The sequence below is a fragment of the Lissotriton vulgaris genome, chromosome 4_1, assembly GCF_964263255.1.
Source record: "Lissotriton vulgaris chromosome 4_1, aLisVul1.2, whole genome shotgun sequence".
NCBI classification, from domain to species: domain Eukaryota; kingdom Metazoa; phylum Chordata; class Amphibia; order Caudata; family Salamandridae; genus Lissotriton; species Lissotriton vulgaris.
Window position 1 is genome coordinate 164,214,036 of NC_141691.1, and position 19,259 is coordinate 164,233,294.

A 19,259-nucleotide genomic window follows, 5' to 3' on the forward strand; every position below is an offset into this window, starting at 1 on the left:
CTTCACCTAGACCTATGGTATTGAGTTTTCCCAAAAGGATTAAAAATGTGGATGACTTTAAGGGGCCCATTAGGATGTCGGACGGATCGCCACCGCCATGCGGGCAGTGGCGATTCGCCTGACATCCTTGTCTGCCCGCCACTCGCCCGCCACCCATTCCCCCCCCCGCCATATTACTATGGCGGAGGGGACCGCGCAGGATGGAAAGACCTACTGCTGCTTTTCTGCCCCGGTCGCCTTCCGACAGGGGCGGAAAAGTTTTAATATGGTGGCGGTGTCTATCAGACACCGCCAGCCATATTAGTATGGGCTTTGGGGAATGCCTTTCCGTGGCGGCAATGCCGCCACGAAAAGGCAGGCGGTCTTCAGTTTCGTGAAGGCGAGGTGGGGGGTGCACATGGGGGGTACCTGTGGTACCCCCCTGCATTTGCATACACAATGCGGCAGGCACCGCGTGGTGCCTGATGCTTTGTGTATGCAAATGCATCCATGCATATTTTAGCATTGTGCCAGACGGTGCTGAGAGCACCACCCGCCACAATGTTAAAAATGCAGTATGCGCCCGCCACTGTGGCGGGCGCATCTTAATACCCCCACGGGACCCCTGCCCTTATGGCGGGCGGTCCCATAGGATGGCAGGCGGACTAAGTCCGCCCGTCCTCCTAATGACCCCCTAATGCTTTTTCTTTTTTGGTGGACAGATAAGCATTTAAAAAAGAAATAAAACTTGAGGGTATAAAGTACTATTGTAATATACTTTATGATGTTTATGCACATAGGTTTAATTTACTCTTTACACTTTATAGAATAATGTGAATAGATAGCGGAGTATTGACTATGAAATATAGGAATTCAGTTCTCTTCGAATGTTATGATTTAATTACGATTTAAAATAATGGGGTAGTTGAGGTTTTTAATTCTTTATTTGTAAGGATTACTCTTTATACTTAATGGGTTTGTTTGTGTTGTTTGTTTTCTTGCAATTTTTGAAACAGAGAATATTTAGTCAGTGATGATGAGAATCAATTTTTTGTTGCACTTTACACTTCAAAAATTATGAAATATAAGCATAACCAAAGTTTACTTTGCACCACAATTCTTATTATTTATTTAGGAAGACTATCCCTTTTTGAAGTGAGCAAGCAATAGATACGTTGTATGCATTTTTGGACTACAAGGGGCAATATTTTAGGTATGGTAAATGTTTTTATTTGTTTGGATTCCCAGACATTCAGATGTTAAAAAGTTTGCAAATTTAACATTAAGTTGTGAGGTGGATGTGGGCTTTGAACCTGGCAGAGGTGAATTGATTTGATTTAATATTTGTTGAGTGTAACATTCTCCCCTAAGAATATAAGAGCTAAAAGAACCGGAATGGTTCAATAATATAATGCTTGTTTAGAAAACAAAACTGCAAGCACCTTGAACGTGCTTGGCGTTGGAAGTTTGATTATTTATTTATTTAAGTAGCTTATACAGCGCGCAGCTACCCCCGGAGGGGTGTCCCGGCGCTAGAAACAGAGCCTCCAGGAAGGAGGGGAGGAACAAGCTTATTGCAAGACAGGGATCATAGTCTGGAGAACAGCCAGGTTTTTTATTTAGCACGGAAGATGGGTTCAGATGGGCAGAACCTGAGATCGAGAGGGAGGGAGTTCCACAGTTTGGCAGTGATTACGCTGAATCCTCTGCCGCCCATTCTGGAGCGTCGAAAGCGAGGTGCAATCAGGATGCGTAAATTGTTAGATCTCAGTGATCTGACAGATTGAGAGATTGACACTCGCTTTTTCAGGTAGTTAGGTCCAAGGCCGTTGATAGCTCGAAAGGCAAGGGTGAGGATCTTAAATTGAATACGGCTTGCAATGGGTAGCCAGTGGAGCTCTATGCGATAGGCGGTGACCGACTGGCGGTAAGGGATATTACCGATCAGTCTGGCCGCCGCATTCTGAACGATCTGGAGCCGATCGATCAGATATTGAGGAGCGCCGGCATATAAGCTGTTGGCGTAGTCTAGGTGAGAAGTTATGAGGGCCTGAGTGATAGTTCGGCAGGCGTCTAATGGAAGGTAAGGAAGGATCTTTTTAATCATGCGCAGCTTCGCGAAGCAGGCAGAGGTGACCTTGTTGACTTGAGCTTTGCAAGAGAGAGAGTCATCGAATTGATAGCCCAAGTTGCGAGCTGATTGGACAGGGGTGGGGGCCGGGTCGAGTGCTGTGGGCCACCACAGGCTGGGGGAAATAGGAGTTTTCTGGTTAAAAAACAGGACCTCTGTCTTGTCAGCATTCAGTCTTAGGTGATGGTTGGTCATCCAGTCACAGATGTTGTTCAGACATTGGCGGAAGTTGGCAAAGGTGGAGTCTGAGTGGTCTCTAAAGGAAAATATCAACTGAGTATCATCAGCATAAGAGACCACTCTGACTCCACAAGACTCCACCACTGTGGCCAAGGGTGCAAGATAGACATTAAAAAACAAAGGGCTCAGGGCAGAGCCCTGCGGAACACCACAAAGCAGGGGTTTGCCCTCTGATCTGACAGGTCCAAGCACCACCTTTTGAGTTCTGCCAGTGAGGAAGGATTCAATCCATGCGAGAGCGGAGCCCCCGATTCCGATCTGCTTTAGATGGTTGAGTAGGATTTTGTGGGAGACAGTATCAAAAGCGGCGGATAGGTCGAGGAGGACTAGCATGGCCTCCTCGCCCCTATCTACGCATTCACGGATGGTCTCAGCCACTTCCAGGAGAGCAGTCTCAGTGCTAAAGCCTGCTCTGAATCCGGATTGGGAGTCGTGCAGCAGGGAGTTGTTTTCCAGATACTCTGTTAGTTGCAGCTGCACGGCCTTTTCCAAAATGTTTGCGGGTTTGGGGAGGAGGGAGATGGGGCGATAATTGGAGAATTTAGTAGGATCGGCGTCAGGCTTTTTCATAATGGGGACCAGCAGAGCTTCCTTCCACGTAGTTGGGAAGAAGCCATGATGGAGTGAGGCATTCCAGTTAGAAAGAAAGGAGTTGGCCAGTGAGGGGGCTAGGTCACCCATGATCTTAGCAGGAATAGGGTCGGAAGGGGAACCAGAACTGCATTGGGTGAATAGCCTGAGTGCGGTCTCAAGAGTCAGCTCGTTATAAGATTGCAGGGAGGCGGGTTCCGAGGCCATTACATGGGGAGTCAGGGGGGGTACCTCAGTAGGAAATGAGGTGCAAATTTTTTCAATTCTTTCGAGGAAATAGTCCGAGTGTCCATCGCATAGTGCCTGGCTGGAGGGGGTCTGATCTCACCTATAAGGCCAAATACCGGCTGGTCTTAAAGGTATACCATAAATGCATTAGGCTTATCCGTTGTGATTTTTATTCTGGTAAAATTGAGGCAGCCCAGAACTCCTCCAAAAAAATCTTCTCTATTATGAAGTCTTTATCCTCATTTAACTTAATGCCAGTGTGCACTCCGCCTTTGGAGGTACCCTGCAACGCCTTAGCTGAGTTCCTATTCTGAAAAAGTGGCATCCATCTACTCCTCCTTCTCTGAGGCCTCTAGGGATTCTCCTTCCCTTAACTTGTGGTTGAAATCTCCTGCTAACTTTTCCTGGCTGTCCTTCTTCAGACCCATTGAACTTGAGGAATTGTTCCTTCTGTTGGTATCAGTCAAGTTGGGTTCTCATTTTAACCACGCATTTTCCACCATCCTGGAACGAGAAATGTCGGTAGTACTACCTGTGCATGGTACCTTACTCAACTACTCTTTCAGGGTGGGCCAAGTTCCACAACGTTGGAAACATGCTAGAGTGGTCCAACTTTATAAAATCCTCTTTTAGATCCAGCCAAGCCTGAAAGTTATAGGTCTATTTCTTTGCTTTCATTTTTTTCTGAGGTCGCTGAGCAATATGTAAACCAGCAGCTTTTGATCTTTATTGAAGCGAAGGAGCTTCTTCACAGGACCCAGTCATGCTTCTGCCCCCTGCATAGTACATATCTACTTTACTTCTTGCTTCTGAGACCATTTGTCAAATTGTTGACAGCGGTGATACTACAGTGTTGCTGCTGCTAGATCTCAGTTAGGCCTTTGGCACTGTTTCCCATCACCTTTTACTGGAACGGCTGGGGAGCAGCAGTGTCAGTTACAAGGCCTTGAAGCGGATAGCTTCTGTCTTACAAAATCACACCTTTTAGGTGGCACAAAGACCATTTCAATCTCAGGTCTTCTAGCTGCAGCAGGGGGTGCCTCAGGGCTCATCTTTGAACCCTACTTTATCAATCTGTATATGCTCCCTGGCTGATTTGATCGAGCGTTATACATTAACATTGTATCATAAGCCGATGATACACAGCTGATTATCACCCTGTCATAAAATAAAGTTAATGTGACTGCTTTGCAAAGAACTTGTCACCTGAAGCTTCATCTTATGCACTTCAAAGCTGTAGAACTCTCTTCCGACAGAACTAAAACTTGAGAGAAATCTGTTGGACTCCAGGAAACACCTAAAACTTGGCTTTTCAGCAAATAGCTCTGGCATTGTTTTGATCTTCCTAGCCTGTAGTGTCCGCTTAGCCTCTATATACCCCGGGGTAATTGTCGCACTTCATACATTTTATTTTAATTTCTAGTGGATGGAACTTAATTGTCTCAAACTAAACGCTGGAAAAACAGAGGTCCTTGTTTTAGACAGGCAGCTTTCGATTTTGTTGTCTGCCTGGTGGCCAGATTCACTCGGACTTCTAGCTGTTCAAAAGCCCAAGGTCTAGGTATTTGGTTCGATGGTAAGCTCACCTTTGATAGCCAGATTACGGCTTTAGCGGACAAGTGCTTTGGGATCTTAAACATTCTAAAAAAGGTCATTGGTCTTCTCCCTGAATCTGCCAGGATGACATTCGTTCAGGCCTTGGTTACATCCAGGCTGGACTACTGTAATGTTCTGTACCTGGGAGTCTCACAGTCTCAGCTGATTAGACTCCAACATGTGCAGAATGTGGCAGCTCCTTTTCTGCTTAATCTTCCTAGACCGGCTCTCATGAGCTCTGCACTATCAAAATTGCATTGGCTACTTCTGATAAAAGGCTCTCCTTTATGGTCCTGTGTTACTGCTGTTGCTTTGTGAATAAGGGTCCTCGCTATTTGTACCACTTTTTTAAACCTCACTTTGCTGCAAGGAACCTATGATCGGCAGGGGCCTTGCTGGCCTGTATCCTCACTGTAAAGAAAGCTCTCTCTGGGGTATGCTTAGGCTGTGGGGTTTTAGGTTTGAACCTATAATAACTGATAAAACCCCACTGAAAGAGAAATAGCCCTCACCAGTGAAAACATATAACCACTGAATACCTGCACAACCACAAACTAAATGCCATTCAAAGAAAGGAAAAAGAGAGTGAAAGAGTATTTTTTTCTTCCTGAAGGGGCCAATACAATGTAACTTTGTTATACAAGCTAGCAGTAAAAAAGACTGGGCTAACATTATTCTGCTTGAGTTTTGTTGTTTAGGGATGCCACTAAAATATTGTTTCTTCTTCCTTTTGCCTTTTTCAGTTTTGTGGTCTTGGGTCTAAAGATGCAGGGTTTAGAAGCATGTTTTAGGTCTTGTTTAATTATTTTAGAAACTGTGTAGAATCAGGAAATATCAAAATCATATATGATATATTGGCTGCTTTTGATTCTTTCGACAAAAGTTAAAATGGCTGGTTTCATAAGAATCTTTCCTAATATGTGTCATCACATTTACCTGCAGAGAACGGGTAAAACCCCTTAATATATCATCCCACCGTTTCTAGTGGGTCAGTATTGATAATAAGTGAATTGCCAACACCACAGGCTTTAAACATTCAATGCAAGGTATAGTGACAAGTGTATGTATAAAGAGTGCTATCACCAAGCATCTGGGATAGTGGTGAAAACATGGCACCAGATTTTTGGAAATCATGGAACGCAGTGTTACTTGGGATGCTCTGCAAAAAAGGTTCTTTCCAAGTTCAACAAAGATTGGAGTGATATTGTTTGTATTTGCAGTGATTCAGCTATGAATATGAAAAAGTTGTGTGATTACCTATCAAAATTGATACCCGAGCTGAAGGGATTCCTTGCAGGAGATCCTTGCCACTTGTTAGATGGTATGCTGAAAGCATCTTTACAATCTTCAGCATTAATGAGGGATGCTATTGACATTTTAATCCATTCTGGTGCAGTTTTCTTATGCACAGGAACTAAAACGCAAATATTTATTATTTTTATGCTTTGTGTGGCATCAAAGAAAGAGTCATCCCAACTGTGTCCCTTAGCTGATGGTTCTCAGTCCAAAGGGCTATGAATGCTATATTATCCATTGAGCAACCATTTACAGAATTTTTGCTGAGTGATGACGCCAAAGGCAAAAAATGTGAGGATCTTTGGTCATTTTTGACCGCTTCAATATCTCTGAGGGCATAAGTGCCCAGCTCAATGCAATTGTTGCAGAACCTGCCCTGAGAATCGCAATCTTCAAGTGCACCAGTATTGGCATGGAAAACTATGTCAGTGGCCAGAGTTAACAAAGTGTGTAGTAGCTGTTTTGCCGTTGCCCGTCTCAAGTGCCAATGCTGAGAGGGCCTTTTCACAGAAGTTTACATAGAAAGGAAAGAGCAAGCGAACATTACCAAAGACTCCCTGTAGAAGTATTGTATGGTGGTCTACAATAAGTTTAATTTGCAAAAATGTATTTGGACCTCATGTACACCAAACATACAATGTCTATATACCATGTTCTATCAGTGCGAAAAGCAAGCAATAATAAAAGCAAAATGTTCCATTAACACCGGAAAACACTTTTTCTGTAGTTTTTAGTGGCGCGAACATTTGTAACCACTGATAACAACTGTTTTTTAATGTATTGAAATCACTTGAAAAACTGAAAAAACCATACCAGAATTTACCAAAAATAGAAACTGAAATCAGGAAAGCCTAGGTATGCTTCCTCAGCTTTTTAGCAGCCAAACTTTGGAATTCTCTGCCTCTTAAAACCAGGCAGGCAAAAACTAAATCTTCGTTCCGTAAAAATCTAAAAACCTGGCTGTTTAGGTCGGCTTGATTGTGCTCTTTTTCAGTATGCTGTAGCGGTCAAGTTTTCTTAGCATGAGACCTTAGTGCTTTATAAATCATATTATTATTATTATTATTAATTTAAATATTATTAATAGGGTAAAAACCAGTTCTAGGGCTCACCAGTAGCACACTAAAGTAAATATACCTTCATAAGCTAAGCTAATCAGCAAAAAAAAAAGAAATCCCAAGTGTCTGCTAAATAGGGGGGCAGGGTGTTTGACCTCAGCGGATACGTGCATACCTGGTGATGCACACTACAAGCAGAAGGGACATCTTGCCATTTTTGGTAGATGTCCTGCATCTTCTTAATTCTAAATAACCCCTTAGTGGTTTTCAAGGCAACAAAGTTGGAAAGGGAAGTTATTACAAAGTTTGTCGCCTCAGAATCTCAGGAAGAGATGTCCTGTGCACGGAAGTTGTATCTGTGGAACTGAAGTAGACGGAAGCCTAGCAGGAGTGTTCTCTCAAGGTTCTGTACAAGGACAAGCATTCCTTCAGCAGGAGAAATTGTGACAAAAGGAAACGTTATGCATTAAACTAAGTCTCTGGAAGATGACTGGTTGCTTCACCAGCAGCAAATGTAAGCTTCAGCATGTAAATGAAATATGAATTTCTTTTGTCAAACTTGATACTTTCTGGTCAAAAAACGTTTGGATCCTTGTTAACCTAGTGCAGGGCCAGGTAGGCCTAAGTTTTTACCACTGAAGTAATCAGAAATTGGTGAACCTTCCCTAACCTTTTCAGTGCATGGAAATTGGTAGGAGAAGCCTCATTGGTTTAAACCTTAAAGGTAAGCTCTTATTGTTTTTATAAGATTTTACCCTCAAGTTCTGGTGATGGGGATCTTATAACTCCGAAGGCCACAGCATGCCAGTGTGTCATTATCTGCTTTTGAACCAAGAGGAGCTTGGTTTTATTGGCATCAAGGTTTAACAAAAAAACAGCAGAGCATTCATTTTCAGACGTCCAGAAAGCAATTTCTGATGCTTGTTGCACCTGTAGATCTAAGTGAACTCTGTCATCAGCTTTGGTGACCACAAAGCATCCAAAAGATCTATTGAGTTGGGACAGTGGTCTGTTGTAGATATTTAACAACATTGTCGATAGAGCGCAGCTATGCCTGATGCCGCATTGCAAGAGGAAACTCTTTGACCGAAACAGGGGTAAGGCAACGGATTGAAACTCAAAGGACACATAACAAACAGCAACATCGCCTCCTTGAGGCTGAAGGACAGGATGTGATGATGCACAGTGTTCAGAGTAGCTATTCATCACTGAGCTATTGTGTGAAATATCATATGTACTTTCAAAAGGATGTGCCATCCAGCACATTGAAAAAGTAACATGTGGTAACAACAGTGGTAATAGGAATCCATATGACTCAACTTAGTTCTGACCCATGCAATTACATTTTGTTTGAGAATTGCATATCGTGTTCCCAGTGATATTCTTAAGTACTGTAAACCCTGCTACAGGTTGAAGAAGGGGATTTCTTTTAAATGAACAGATACCATGATTAATACAGTCATTGTCTCTGCAGCCCAATATATATTAGAAGACCAGGGCCAACAGGCCTTTTGTTCTGCTGGGCATTTCCTCGATGGGCAGGAGCCATTGGAGGCCAGTTGTGATAGGCCAGACCAGCTCCTGGTGCCTCTGTCACTTTCGCTATCTCCTTGGGTTTCATTGCAGAAGAAAGAGAGAAAGAGAGGAAGGGAGAGTGCTTTATTCACATTGCCTTTGAAATATTGCGTTTTGCTTGAAGAATATACCATATGCCAAATCCTGAGAGCCCTGAAGAAGTCTCTCAAAGAGACGAAACGCGTTGGCTATGAGGAATCTGTTTGTGAAAGAAGAATCTGTTTTGTGAATAATAAAGAGAACGCTGGAACAAGAAAAACATCTATTGAATCTGGATACCTTTTTCCCTATGTGCAAAATATTGGTGATACTTATTGACTGAGGATTGTGATAAGAAACATTGCTAAACGTTGCATAGAGTGCTGAAACCTTTTTCTGATACATAACACTCCTGTTTCGGCACAGGGAATGTGAAAGGAAAGGCTGTAGGAGGTCATTTTTTGTTACACAAGAAAATGTAAATACCTGTAAATGCACTGTACATGTATTTGAGAATATATCAGCAGTTGGGAAAGCAAAAATGAAACACACTTTTTGTAATTCTGAAGTGTAATGAAAACAAACAATAGGATCAAAACAGGTCAAGAGACTTTTACTTGGTGATGTGCAAATGATAAATATTCACTGAAACCTGATTTCCACACATTATCATTTGTGTGCTACATAGTTTTAGCAGTAAAATTGTGTGTCTATGCAGATGTAGTGGCCATTTCAATGGAAAATTTGCTGTTTGTAAATCGGGTTACAGTACAATGCTTTAGTAATCTATGTGCAACAGTGTACTCCAGAATGCACCATCAGCTACATACTGCACCCTCACCACTCTCCTTCTGAATACATTTATTCCATTTTGTGTGAAGCTAGGCTTTTTCACAATCCTTATGACTTTAGTGATGTAACATTAATGCCAGCACCCCCTCCCTAAAAAATGTTCAAGCACCACTGGTGCAAAGGTGCAGAACGATGTCCCTAAATCCAGTTTTAAAGTCCAGTTTCAAAACAAACTCTTGTAAGCATTACTAAGCAAGACTCCAGGCCAACTTTCCAGTATTTTTCACTGCTGTGTTTTTCATTCACAAAGTCGTTTCTAGGGGGAATGTGCTTACTATATGTGTTCATGCGCAGTCATGCCACTTGTATATCACTTTCACACAAACATTGAGAAATGTGGTTGTGGCCTAATGGCCAGAGCTGCTGACTATGTATCTAGAGAACCAGGTTTGAGTCCCGACATTGGCTATGGGCAAATCACTTAGGGCTTGAATGGGAGTTTGGCGGAGAGGGTACTCTGTTGCAGTTCACCCTCTGCCACTCTTATGGCAGATCACTATCTTGGCCACAGACCGATAAAGATATATCGAATGGCGTGGTGAAGGTTGTGACATTTGCAAAAAATTACTTTTAGAGAGAAACACAAGAATTGTGGCGAATGTTATTTTAGTAATTCATAGCATTTTGAAAGCATGTTTACTACTAAATTAAATGCTTGCCCCACCTCGTGTCCTTTAAAGCTAGGTGGGTTGCGAAAGTTTGTCATTCTAAGAATTGGGTTGTGGTTCTAAAAAGTTTGGAAAGCATTGCCCTAGAGAACATCTTCCATGTTATAAGCTGCTTCTTTGGCTCTGAACTAATTATGGTCCCACACAGGTTATGTCCCCTGGTCCCACCAAAGCTTCTGGTAAGTATGACAGAACCTGTAGTTATTGATGTAATTTGAAGGTCAGCAGGTGTACCGAGTGCTCTAGTCAGTGGCGTAGCAAGGTCAGGTGCTACCAGATACGTTAACATTCTTGTCACTCCCTTGCCCACATTAAAAAAAGATAGTTACACATATTTTGGACATTTTGTCACCCCCCTCAGTGCCATATTGTCACCCTCTCAGTGATGACACCCGGGACGGCTGCACCCACCGCACCCCCCTTCCTACGCCACTGGCTCTAGTGGCCACCTTCCACTGCCTTTGAAAGTCCTAGCCTCAGATTGGCCTAAGTAGAAGCTTGAATAGATGAACAGGTACATTTTGCTGTGCAAAATACCCCCCATAGCTCAGAAAACAGCAGCTGCTTGTGACAGTGCTCGGGTGAGACTTTAACTTTGCAACTGTTACAATGTGGCCTTATCAGCCAAGGTGTCGCCTAGTAACATGCCTGTAAGGCCTTCCAGGCCCCAGAAAACCCCAAGCTTGAGTATACTCGGCCACTGGGCTTTCAGTATTAGGTTGTTATTCCAGTCAGGTCAGCACACAATAAGGAGCTGTCTTAAGTCTTCCCGCTGCTGCTGGGCCCTTGCTGTTTTCGTGTGCAACCTGGCGAAATGCTACACGTTCTCAATACAGTCACAGTGACTGCTTTCATTTACCCTTTTCATTTTAGAGCAGTTCATGTTTAGTTTACTGCTGCTGCAGCATTATAGTTTTAAAACGTCATATTTCAGACATTTTCATTCACTTTTGTGAGAGCCCCTTTCAGAGGGCCACAGGGCAAGCAGGAGCTACAGAGCCCAACCATGGGGAGTTGAGGCCTTTTACTCCTGATGTCTTTGGGCCCAACCTACTGGGGATCCTGAGCAACTGGGCCAACCCTTCAGCACTTGACTCTCAGTGATAGCGTGGGTCCAGCACTCCAAGGCTTCTCAGGGGGGAAGGTAGATATAGTGGGGTGAACAGAAGCTCACAACTCAACCTATGTTCAATACCATCCATAAATGACTGTCCAGTCAAATACTGTCTTTTATGACAAAAGTATGGATTATATACGTACAAAAAGTGAAGTACAGCATACACAAACAATAAACACAGCCCCCTGAGGTCAGGGCTTTAGTGTTTAATAAGCAAACCCCTGAGTCCTACTTTGCGCTTACTAGTAGTAGTGGTTATTCCCCATTCACTATAGGCAACATTCTAGTTAGGCCCTGATAGTAGTCCAAGTCTCAGGATTTCCACGCTGACTATTTTAGAAAATTCTAAAGTGTTTCAGCACCAAAGCGATATCTGGAAGACAAGCTCCCCCAGGGCTTTCTGGCCCTTCAATCAGTCTCATCGAACCAGCACGGATTACAGGTCCGGAGTCTCCAAGAGCATCTCCCTCACAGCGGCTGCATTTGGTGAGTAAACACTTCCAGCTCTGAAGGGGCAGAGGCTGGATATCGTCAGCACTCCTCCGGTGCGCCGGTAAGTTTCCCTCTGATACAACAGCTTCTGATTCCAATTCTCAGTCAGGGCTCAGGGTGAAAACCCTAAATATCGATTCCAAAATATCGACTGCCCAAAATATCGAATGAAAAATATAGAATGGACAGAATATTGAATGACCAAAATATAGTTGGTTATAATATCGAAATTAAGGTAAGAAATATCGATTCCTATAATATCAAATTTAAAATATCGTTTTACATCATATCAAATTTTTTTTTAGTGTTATGTATGCTAGTATATGTGTTAAAAATATATACTTTATTTGTAATGTATATTTAAATTTTTTTTAAAATAATGAATGTTTTGTTATTTAATGTTGGCTTAATTTAATTCCGTAGCGGGTTGTGGGTTTATAGGGGAATAGGGTGGGAAGTAATTTAATTATAGTAAATTAAATATTAGTTTTATGAATTAATAATTATTTTTAATTTAATTTTGCGTTTTAGTTCTGTAGCGGGTTGTGGGTTTATAGGGGAATAGGGTGAGAAGTAATTTAATTGTGATTAAGTAAATATGTATTTTTGTTTGTATGTATTGATAATTAATTAATTGTTAATGAATCATTAATTGGAAATTATTTTTTATTAATTGGTATTTAAGTTTTAATTAATTGATTAATTGGTAATTATGTTAATTGTTTTAATTTATTATTTGGAGTGGGTTGTGAGTTATAGGGGAATAGGGTGGGAAGCAATTTAATTGTGTTTAAGTAAATATGTATTTATATTTATATGCATGGATAATTAATAAATGTTTAATTAAGTATTAATTGGTAATTACATTTTATTAATTGGTATGTTTTATATTATTACATTTTTGGTATTGAAAAGTAATTATTTGTTAATTAATTATTAATAGGTGATTAATGTTTTATAAATAACATTTATTGGTACTTAAAATTACTTAATTATTAAATATTGTGTAATTGGTAATTAATTTTAATTAATTTTAAATTGGTATTGATATTTAATTTATTATTATTTAAATATTATATCATTACTTTCCCTACTGTTGCAATCTCTGGAGTGGGAATATTTATTTTTACCCTCCCGCTATCCAACGCTTTCCCTACTGTTGCACTCTCTGGAGTGGGAATAGTAATTTTTACCCTCCCGCTATCCAACGCTTTCCCTCCTGTTGCATTCTCTGGAGTAGGAATAGTAATATTTACCCTCCCGCTATCCAACGCTTTCCCTACTGTTGCACTCTATGGAGTGGGAATAGTAATTTTTACCCTCCTGCTATCCAACGCTTTCCCTACTGTTGCACTCTCTGGAGTGGGAATAGTAATTTTTACCCCTACGCTATCCAACTCTTTCCCTACTGTTGCACTCTATGGAGTGGGAATAGTAATTTTTACCCTCCCGCTATCCAACGCTTTCCCTACTGTTGCACTCTCTGTAGTGGGAATTGTAATTTTTACCCTCCCGTTATCCAACGCTTTCCCTACTGCTGCACTCTCTGGAGTGGGAATAGTAATTTTTACCCCTACACTATCCAACGCTTTCCCTACTGTTGCACTCTCTGGAGTGGGAATAGTAATTCTTACCCCTATGCAATCCAACGCTTTCCCTACTGTTGCACTCTCTGGAGTTGGAATAGTAATTTTTACCCCTACACTATCCAACGCTTTCCCTACTGTTGCACTCGCTGGAGTGGGAATAGTAATTTTTACCCCTACACTATCCAACGCTTTCCCTACTGTTGCACTCTCTGGAGTGGGAATAGTAATTCTTACCCCTATGCAATCCAACGCTTTCCCTACTGTTGCACTCTCTGGAGTTGGAATAGTAATTTTTACCCCTACGCTATACAACGCTTTCCCTACTGTTGCACTCACTGGAGTGGGAATAGTAATTTTTACCCCTACGCTATACAAGGCTTTCCCTACTGTTGCACTCACTGGAGTGGGAATAGTAATTTTTACCCCTACGCAATCCAACGCTTTCCCTACTGTTGCACTCATTATTAATTAACATAAAAATTATTTTTATATTTAAATAATATGTTTATTTATATATATGTACACAGAGGTCACCCTGGTGGCCTCTCCTATTAACAACTTCATCAACCAGGTTACAATCCTTGTCCTTTCCTGTCCCCCACGTGGCATACGGGGTCACCAACCATGCTCCAGAAACCAGCCTGTCAAAGCAGGAGTGACTCCAAATCTGATAACCCCACAACACAGGCCACAGTAGTGACCCAAATGTTCACACCTGGATGTCAGCCACGGTGATATGTATATCAAAATGTTTACCCAGGGCCCCAACTCTACTCTTTCTGATTCCTTTTGATTATCTAATCAGCTGTATCTCCTTCCTAAGATGTAACCACACACCCTTCAGTGACTTCTGTTTGATTCAAAGAGCACCCTGTAAAGGGTACTGGGGAGCATGGTGCTCCTTCCTCCAGTGTGTGTGTCTCACACAGCAATCCACAAATCTGTCTGAGAGGATTCCTCTACTCCATCATGCTCCTCTAGTCAGCCTGAAGTCTCCCAAAATGAAACTCAGAATATTCCTTGTATCATTAACAGACACACATACACCCTGCATATGCACACAAGACACATGCCCGGCACAGCTCTACATACCTCTTGATGTAGACTAAGTGTACGTTAAGCACATAACGGCAGAACATTTTATGAGTGGGCCTCTAGGGCTCACTCCAGTGACACAGGTAAAAAGAGCCTGTTCACTTTTACTGATCCCTACTCAGTATTCTGCCACCATGGCGCTTCTGCTACTTAACTCCTAGCAAAGACATTATGGACCAGATGTAGGTAATTCCTATTTACCGACTCTTAAATACCGAATTTTACTGATTCAGTATTTCAGAGTCGGTAAATAGGAAGGGGGCAGATGTAGGTAATTCTAATTTTAGAATTACCGAATCTGTATGATTCGGTATTTACTGATTCGGTAAATACCGAATCGGTATTGCCCATTGATTCCTATGGCCCATGAAGCCCATAGGAATCAATGGGAAATACCGATTCGGTATTTACCGAATCGGTAAATACTGAATCCTGCAAGGGTGCAGGGGGTGTCACTTTGACACCCTCTAGTACCCCAAGTACAGGCTTGTGTGACATGTTGCACACATACATGCCCTAAGGGCATGTCTGTGTGTCACATGGCACAGGTGTACATGCACAGATGTGCATGTACACCTGAATTCGGTATTTTACCACCCAATTGGATTGGGTGGTAAAATACTGAATGCCTGTAGTACTGTAAACAGTGCTACCTACATCTGGGTTTTACCGAATCGGTAAAATTACCGATTCGGTATTTTACTGAATCGGTAAATTTACCGATTCAGTAAATTTACTACTTCTGTAAAATAATGGCCCCTACATCTCAAAAACCAATTACCGGTCGGTAACGACCGGTAATTGGCGGCCTACATCTGGCCCTAGGCTTCTACCACTATGAGGGTAGCGCTTTGGGTGCCCCTCCTGGGCCAACAAGACTGCAATCCGTGAGACAGGCCTATGTCATGGTGCACACACACGATCCGGGTTCGCCGGCGACAACAAAAATCTGCACCAGGGATCCAGACATCATTGCCGCTGAGGCACTCAGGGTATGGGCACATGTCCGTCACCATGCAAGGGACTTTTCCATCCCAACAAGTTCATTTTTATCCCTGGTGGTGAGACTTCTTGGCATATGATCCACAAAGAAACAAGCTATTGTCCTTTCATTCAAGTGTGGATGAAAGCGGAAAATTGAGTTTTCACAGACCACCAGGACTTCAGTTCAGGTGTGATATGCGTGTGTACAGACTAGGATGGGGTGCTACATGTCTGGAATTAAGAAGCATTTTAAAGCAGGATGTGGGTCCCAGTTAGGGTGCCATTTTACCAAATTTGTTTTAATGTTGTCTTAAACTGTGGTTCTAAACTAGTGATGTCTTTGAACCACCAGGTAATCAATACTGGAATCCGGGGATTCCACTGAATCATTATTGGATCCAGGGACCCCGGTCTAAGCAATTTCAATTCCCCCTTGAGATCATCGATTTTGTAATGAGAAAACTGGCTCATGGTACCATTAATGTATGCTGAGTGCTGTATTTAGTATTGAGTAGTCCTTACAATTTGGTCTGAACTCTTTGAGCCTCATATACGAAGAAGTAACTGTCAGGTTTTACTCACGTTCCGCAGTAACGGTATGCAAAAGATGAAAGGTCCTCAACCTCTCCTGGTCACCTATTGTACTCAACTGAGTCAAAGTACCAACAGTAACCCTAGGAAGAAGGGAAAAAACAAGGAGGACAACAAAGGTCCCACGGCGCACCCCACTCTGGGACGGAACCAGTCAGCTAAGAGAGATCTCTGTTAAATCAATGGACAGAAAAAGGTAAATATTCAGGGAAATTCTATTTCTAAGGTCTAGGCTTTTTTATGCATATTTGTAAACTACCAGAATGATTCCCTTCTTCCGTGCATTCTGGTAATTGGTGTGAGCAAATGGGTGTTTATGTCTAAAAAAGGTAAAAGAAAGAATAGTAAATAAGGTGTTCAGAGTTAGGAGTAATTAACAGGAAAATGTATAAGGCAGACTGCACTGAAACCCACCTATGAGAATGCAATGACTGAATAAAGGGCTTTCAACTTAAAATATCATAAGGTTCTTGTGATACTCTATGGGGTAAACATTGTTTACAACGCGGTGTTTACACCGCAGTGCCTTTACAACAATGCCATTACAACGCAAGTCGTTACTACGACTTGCGCTGGATGGCGCTGTTGCACAAGGAATGTTGTAATTTTATATTCCAACACCTTCCCTACTGTTACGTGGAATGGTGTTGGAATATAAAATTATAATATTCCAAAATCCGCGCCCTCCAACGCAAGTCGTTGAAACGACTTGCGTTGTAATGCCAGCGTTGTCAAGTACCGCGATCTAAACGATCGCGTTGTACTGACATACATCCCTCTATGGTACACTGTATAACATCCACCTTAACTTCAGGTAGACCTAACAATATTCCTTAACTTTCAGGAATACTCATGTGCTAATCAGCAGCTGGAGCAGAACAGAGCTCCACAGACACGGAGCCTGCATTAGATAAGTAACATATAGAGTTAAAAAAATAATCATCAATTCAGCGCTACAAGTGATTTTACCATAGAAGAGTGATGCAGCTTTTCTTTCTCTCTCTTGTTTTCACTGTAGGGAAAATATCCCCAGGAGTATGCAGTTTCCGTTCCATTTTTTTGGGGGTGTTTGTTTGGCAGTAGTATGCCTGAAACCTGAGACTGTCGCAGCTTTCCATGCCTACTACTGCCAATGTTTGAGAATTCCAAAAAGTAGTACATTTGCACCCATTCAACGAGTACTTCTATGTGTGCTGATTTACTACTTTTTTTTGCTAAACCGATCACTATACATAGTTAATCTCCAAATCCAAAAAATGAACAAGTTAAAACCACTTAGTGAAATTATGACATTAAAAAACCCCATAGGCATAGCAGACCCGACTCAGGCCCTCAAACCCAACCACCAAGCCAAGAATGCATTTATTTGGGGAGGTGACACCAACTCCGCCCCAAACTATGACCCTGATTACAGACATTGTTGGCCATTACCCTGGCAGCGCATATGACTCTGTGGCTTTGTGAGTGTGATGATGCAGGCTGCTATGTGTTTCATTCAGTTTATATCCACATTTCATTCGTGCTCATGTTTGTATGTTACAGGTGACAGCGCGCATGCCATTCGGCCACGGATACTTACCCCATATTTACAACCACGAACACCAAGGGAGCATCGCTGTAATGGAGAAGATAACCCGCCCTGCTCAGTGACAGAAATAACTTTTGGATTTTTAAAAGACCAAAGTTACATTTTTTATTTGCAATATGTTCTCCTATTTTGCAATAAACGCTAACTGTTGCAGTTGTCTGTGTAGGTAGAAGTGTGAATGTAGCTGGTGTTTCTAACATTCCCTCAAGGCGGTATGGCTCCCTCACGCAGGTGTATTCCCTCCACTAGTGTGAGGTAATGAACTGTGACTAGTCGCAGGCCTCTCTTGATGCTGATGGGTCTGTGGAGACAGAGATTAGTTATGATAATGAAATGTCTTTGTTAAATTAGCATACTGTCAGCATGTGGAACAAACATTTGCATTCGTTCTTGGTTTACTGGTAGGGGCCATATGTTCCAAAGGCTTACAAATAATTCTGTGTCTAAAAGCTAATGGATTCATTAGAGCCTTAGATGAAAAATTGTTTTCTGGGGAAAAAACTTAGTGGATGTTGTTTAACATTCTATACTTAAGAGTTTAGAATATCATACTTAACTGTTTCTTTTTTTATTCACATATTTTTCATATTAAAACTACAACTCCCATAATATATTGTTTTTGGGTGATGTCACATAAATCAATTGCATTATTGATATAAATTAACTTTTATACTTACATTTGTCTTAAGAGAAATGCATGAGGGTTTAAAAACAAGATTTTACCCACAAAGTGTTATAATGGCCACTTGGACAGTGGCGTCGATATTACTAACACCAATGACTGCCTCGGGTTGTAAAGTAGTGGTGCCACTATCTCGTGTGTACAGGGGGAGACTCTGTTCAGTGGCCACCTCCTGTTCCACTAGCCTCTGCTCTTCTTACAGCCAACTTTTCCAATGGCGGCTCCTCCGCTATGACGGAGTAGCGTCGCCCCACTACTCAAAAGGAAAAATAGAATGATAATAATGTCGTCTTTACATCTTGTACATTTGCAATTTTTTCTGTTTGTATCTTTTATGCAACACATGTAATCCTAAATCCTTATGTTTTGCAACTGGTTCTTATGTAAAGCGCTCTGACACCTTCGGGTAAAGTTTGCGCTATATAAAATCGCATTAAATAAAATAAAAAAATAAAATAAAAATATTATCATTGTATTTTTCCTATTGAATTCAGTGGCTCTCGGGGTGGGACGGGGCTGGGCAGAGCAGGGAAGGAGTGTTTTTCACTCCTTAAGTGCCATGACTGCTTCACTGGCCCTATCGGGCTGACCTAGCAGTCATGCGCACTCTGCATTTTCCTAACCAGGCTGCATTACACATCCTGGGGAGGAACATGCAAACCCTCCCAGTCCCCGTCTGAGTGCCGATCCACGGTGCTCGGACTATCACAACTCTGCATTGCAGCGCTGTGATTGGCTGTGGGGAGGCTGGTTGCCGGGTGCTCCCTGCTGCCATTTTCATTTTTGTAATCCTCCCTCTCCGTCCTACCACTCCTGTCTGGTAGGAGCCGCTACTGAACTTTTCCTTCGTTTTTGACTACAGATCGTACCACCCGTACTCAATTTCTTCGTTAGTATGATTGGTGACTCCTTCTGCATTATGCAGTCG

At 42.0% G+C, this 19,259-nt stretch overlaps 1 long non-coding RNA gene across 3 annotated transcripts in view; it reads left to right on the forward strand.

The window, feature by feature from the left end:
• LOC147718523 (uncharacterized) overlaps positions 1-19,259 on the forward strand; it is a 290,327-nt gene that overhangs the window by 125,658 nt on the left and 145,410 nt on the right. Inside the window, exons 3-4 of one of the 3 annotated variants that reach the window (XR_015309985.1) lie at positions 16,062-16,257; positions 17,604-18,766. The exons of the other annotated variants lie outside the window; for them this stretch is intronic. This is a non-coding gene — a long non-coding RNA (uncharacterized LOC147718523). Of the gene's footprint in view, positions 1-16,061; positions 16,258-17,603; positions 18,767-19,259 lie in introns of those variants that run through there. 3 annotated transcript variants of the gene reach the window in all.